This window comes from Aedes albopictus, chromosome 3 (genome assembly GCF_035046485.1).
Source record: "Aedes albopictus strain Foshan chromosome 3, AalbF5, whole genome shotgun sequence".
Classification (NCBI taxonomy): Eukaryota; Metazoa; Arthropoda; class Insecta; order Diptera; family Culicidae; genus Aedes; species Aedes albopictus.
In genome coordinates, this window is record NC_085138.1 from 18,168,940 (window position 1) to 18,174,939 (window position 6,000).

A 6,000-nucleotide genomic window follows, 5' to 3' on the forward strand; every position below is an offset into this window, starting at 1 on the left:
AGTTCCCATAGTGTATAAGTTGGATGGGCGCATAGCGAAGTTATCATTCGTCGTGTTCGGCATTTTCAAATCATACCTGAAAATCTTTAAAGAAATTCGTCAAAAAATATCGGAATGAATCCTTGCAGATGCACTTGAAAAACTTTAAGAATACCGCTACGAACTCCTACATCAATGTCTTCAGAACCCGAAAATATTTTGGACATTACCCTAAAAAATGAAGATTTGGAATTCCTTTAAAAAGGGAATATAATGTACTGAACGAAATTACTTTTGCTTCCATTTGATGTCCATTCCTCGTCTTAATGGTGAATGTTTTTCAAGAGTTCCAGTGGAAATTTAAACTTTTTCAAAAGAGTTTAACCAGAAACTTTTCCATGAAACAAATCTTCTACCGAATATGTGTTAATCGAGATTTCTCCTGGGATTTCCAATATTTTCATAGAGATATCTTAAAAGAGAGCTTCCATGTTTTCTTAAAACTTTTGCTAGTAAATCCCACGACCTATATCATCTAATCCTGTTCTTCTCCATTACTCAGCTAAAAAATCTTATCGGGAATCTGAAATAAAGTTTTTTTTTATTTTATTTTTACATTTGGTTCCATTAGGAAATTTAATCAATCTATTACTAATGGTTCCGCGTTGTAATCATCCTCCCAAGTAACACACTTGCCTTGGCACAGACAAGTCACGGCGGCACAAGTTTTTGTTGCGGAGAAGTCACTGTGACTTACTTCTAGCAAGTAAGTGTTAATTTGTTAGAACAAAAACCTGCGCCACCGTGACTCTTCTGTGACAAATGTGTAACTTGGGCTTTGGAAAATGTCTTCATGGTAGGTCCTAGATAAGAGGTATGTCCGAGATTTGTTTTGTCTTTATTATAGAGACTTTCAGCCTGGCACTGGTTTGTTTCTCGATATTCAAAATGATTTTTTCAGTACTATTCAGTAACTTGAGATTAGCAAGACCTCCGATAGATGATATGGACATTCATACTATGAACTTATTTTCAAAATTTATTGGACATTCCGCGGAATTCCGTTTTATTTCGTCAAATTGTATTTTTTGAAGGCGAAATTTTCAGAATTTGACGAAACGAAACGAAATTCAAAATCATAAATTTCGCCTAGTTGAATTCCGTGGATTTCCGCGGAATTTCGTTTCGAGGTGTATTTGGCGAAATATTTCGGTATACCGCATACCCTTACTCCGTTGACACACTGTAGGCGATTTCGAGGTGGACGGCTCGTACTGGCAGGCACGTGAACAGTGCGATCCATCTTTTGACGTTGGAGCGTCCCAGCTTCACCAGCTGCGGTCCAAAATAGTCCCCTCCCCGGTGCAGGTGAAAGCACTTTCATGGTGAGGCAATCGAGCGGATGCCCGAGCAGGAATGAATAACTGACACATAACTGGAGCATACCAAAGTCAGGTATCATACCATGACAAGGTATTGGTCAGTTGTCCAGGCATTGAAAATATCTTATTTTGGTATTTTGTAAGTATGGGGCACGTTCGGTGTAGTACTAGATTTGTAGTAATGAGCTGAATTTTTGTATGGTGAGAAGGTCAATTCTCCGTTTCTGCAATGAAAAGGTGCAAAAAGCGTGGGTATTATGGTTCCTTGCCTAATTTGATGCTGTTTGAGCAAAACTTTGGGCAACAGAGTTGTTGTTTTCTCAATTTCTTGCAACATAAACAACATAGTTATCCAAAGTTTTGCTCAAACAGCATCAAATTAGGCAAGGAATCATAATACCCACGCGTTTTGCATCTTTTCATTGCAGAAACGGAGAATTGACCTTCTCACCATACTAAAATTCAGCTCATTACTACAAATCTAGTACCACACCGAACGTGCCCCATTGATACAATACCTCAACGAGTTATTGATTTGGTGTAGAGGACTGCTTGAGGTATTATTCAATAATGGAAAAATCGCTATTTGTATGGAAAAATCGCCGATTATTATTTAGGTACTGCCATACCTGATGTCATTATTCACGCGTTTTGCACAGAATACACACCAGTTATAATATTAGGTATTTTACTTCTTATGCAGGGCTACTTAATACCTCATTCAGGTTGTAGGTATGTAGGTTTTCCATACCTTAGTTAGTTATTCTTCAGCTATTTTCTCCTGCTCGGGCGGTAAAGGTGCCATCAATTGGATTGCTGTTTTTGCCCGACGGATCTTACACCGCGGCAAATTTATCTATTTATGATTCAAAGTCTTGGAGCAGCTGACGAATCTCGTTGACCACGGTTTCCGAATTGCCATGGCGTTCCTGCTGATGATATTTGCGAACAAGTCTACCACGTTCACGCAGCAGACCGGCCGTTGTCGTTTCAAAACGGTATCAAATGACGCTTGGAACTGTGTTTTCCGATGACCTGCTGTCCTGTTTCATTTGCGACCTCATTTGAAAGCGCTGGGATCTCATCCGAATAGGATTCACGTTGCGCTAGTCGCTTCACCTCAATCAAGTTGTTCACGAATTGGAGGGCGTAGGCAGTTGCCCGTAGAAGCTGATCCCATGAGAAAATCGTACAAACTCCAGTGTCGGGTCAAACAAACAATGGAAGAGGATCGTTGCGTGTATTTCTTTGGTGGTCTGGGTCACTACTTCTTCGGTACGGGCTCATTCGGATTTCGGCAGACGCAGGAAAGTAGGTCCGGGAAACCACATGTTGTTTTGGTCGAAGTACGAACCGCTGTCCCATTTGGTCGCTTCATCGACTGAATTGGATTTCGACGGCACCCATAGAATTTCGCCAACTCTGAAGGTTACGAACTGCCGATAGGTCCTGGGAATCTATTAATGAGAGGATAATTGTAGCCAGATTCAGAACACGGGTTCGAAACCTCACCATGATCCAATGTTACGCACCTACCGTTGCTGCCGAATTGCAAGATAAAGAGAACTTCTACACTACAGTCAACTGAATGCTGCCGTGGACAAGATTCCGAAAGGTGATATCAAGATCCTCATGGGCGTCTTCAACGCGAAGCTTGATTCCGACAACTCGGACTATGATGAGGACGCCATATACTCGGAGAAATGAGCGAAAACGGAGAGCTGTTTGAGACTTTTGTGGTAGCAATGACATGGTGATTGGTGGATCGCTCTTTCCTCATCGACCAGTGCAGAGTGCATAAAGGACATGGGTTTCCCATGATGGCGTCACGGAAAATCAAATCGACCACATCTGCATCAGCCGCAAATGCAAACGGAACCTTCTTGATGTGCGGAACAAACGTAGCGCCGACATTGCGTCTGACCATCATCTCCTCGGCGAGATCCGACTGCGCATTGCCAGGATCCAGCGACAGGAGGAGAAAATCGGGCGCCGCTTCAACACACACCGACTGGAAGACGCTGCGGTGAAAAGGTCCTTCGTCGAAGAGCTAGAGAACCGTGCTGCGAATATTCCAGAAGGTGGAAGCGTAGAAGATCAATGGACCGCCATCGAGAACGCCTTCATCGCCACCGGCGAGAATAATTAGGGTGAGCCACGCACCCGAAGAAAGCAGTGGATCACAGATGATACCTGGAAGAAGATAGAGGAGCGAAGGAACGACAAAGCCGCGATAGAACGAGCGAAAACACGAGGAGCCAAAGCCGTAGCCCGTCAGCGCTATTCGGCTCTCGAGAAGGAAGTGAACCGCTCATGTAGACGGGACAAAAGAGCGTGGGCGGACTCCCTAGCCGACGAAGGCGAGAAAGCCGCAAACGCAAACGATGATCTTGCCAATCGCTCCTTAGCGGCAGGTCTTATACCATCAACGTCAACAAGACCAAATCGTTGGATGTAAACACAGACAACCCTTCCAGTTTTGCGGTAGCTGGGCAATCAGTGGAGAATGTTGAAAGCTTCCAATATCTTGGTAGCCAAACGGCTCTTTATCAATAGATACCTGCTGTACATAATTCGTGCACGGTGGCCTCACAATAGCCTCCCGATAGCGACAGAAATTCGGGAGCGAAAATGGAGGTGGGTCGGCCACACTCTACGCAGGGGCGAAAACGAAATCTGCTAACAAGCGTTAGCCTGAAAACCAGCAGGACATCGCAGCAGAGGCAGACCCAGAGACTCATGGCGGCGCAGCCTCAACAACGAAATCAAGGAAGTCGACAAACTCTGTGGATCAGTGAACGCAGGTAGATTACAAAAGAGTAGGCTGCCTCGCTCGCATCGACGAATACGTGGAATTCAGAGTCGCGGTATGTTGTCTGCGTGGTGGAAGTAACATCTAGATTCTAGGTATTCGTATCGCAGCTATGTACTCGATCATCTGTATCAAGGTTACACAGTCGTTTACTTGAGCGAAGAAAGTACTAAGTAAGTACAAGCTCTAATAGACATTACGTATATTTAGCGGTGCAAGTGGCACTGCTCTGTACTGATGAGTCGAAGACGCAACGTATCGGACACAGTCCTTGAGTGTTCTGTATCCATCGCTGCCACTTTGGGAAAGCTTCAGCGCTGACCTGCTCCTCCCACTCGGTACAAAACAGTCTATGAATTAGAGAAGGATAAATCTCTGGCCATTATATGAAAAAAAAAAAACAAAACGAAATTATTTACCTATACAATGTAAATCTTAGGAACTATCTATCAATCTAAATGGGGATGATCACAAATAGCCAACGAGTATTTCTGCAGTATAATTAGGAAGAAAGCTACTGAATAAAATAAGGCAAAATTTCTGATTGCAAAATAAGTGCCTTAAGTGTCAATAATTATTTCAGTAACAAAACATAACAGCCCATAAATTTAAGAAGAAAAAAATCCCGAACAAAAAATCAAACTAAATTGTAATTAAATACTACATTAACACAACTTGAAAGAACAACCTATAAACAAGAAAGAAAGAAACATTTCCTATAGAAAAGATAGTGGTTGAAATGCATATACTTTCTACAACAGCACTATAATGTTTCTCTCAAGGAACAACAACAAAGACTCATCATTTTCATCATTCAAGTGAGAAACATTAGCTGGTAACTTGGTCTACTAAAAGTTCATTCGACCATTTGTCCTTCGACCTTCTGTCCTAAAGCCCTTTTTCCCATCCCATATTTTATTTATTTCCCTCTCCTTCAGGTAAATGGTGAATAGGCTCATAAGGGCTCCCAACCAACCAATAGATCCCTGATAGCAGAAGTTGTAATATAAAAACCTGAATTACAAGGAGCACGATGAGAGGACAAAATGGGGTGTGATTTGGTGATCTTATAACGTGATATTATTGATTATGTGTATCAGGAAATTTATGTTTTACAAATAAATGAATGATGACTACTTGCAGGACTCTACACCAACAGAAAAAAACAATTCTGCATTGTCATTTCCTCCAAATGCGTTGCTGTATATTTAAGTTAAATTAATCGCCTGTCTTCACCGGGGCGGCTCACTTTTTTTACAGGAGATCCTGAGTTGCCTGAGTTTGAATCCCTTTCTTTGTATGCTATTCTCAAGTCAAAAGATTTCAAACTGATCGGTTAAATCAACAGATCCGAATCTGCCATTTGCGATGCGGAACTAGCCCATGTCGTCGTTGTAAACTCCAAGGTGCTCCCGCAGTGTATCCTCTCAAGACAAAGATGTCACGATCCGTTGTTGGTTGTAGAATGAGCGAGCACCATCGACTGTTGGTTGGATGACTCTTCAAATTTCGCAATACATTTACGGTTGATCGTCGCGGTAATTAAATTGGTCCCATTTGACTTCGAGCGATCGCGGCGCAGTTTGAATAGCGCAATAATGCAAGCAAGGCCGATACATCGGAGAACATTCAACAACACCTGTCCGAGTCGTCGTCAGTCGTCATTTCACGACCAGGTATAGCTGTATGGTCAATCGGCGAATTCTTATACGACTTGGACTTGGGATGGAACTGATGATGGCACTGAACAGATTGCTAATAAGCGGTCGAATCGTGTTATGTCATGCTCTTTCACTCCTCTCAGCGCAGCAGCAGCAGCAGCAACAC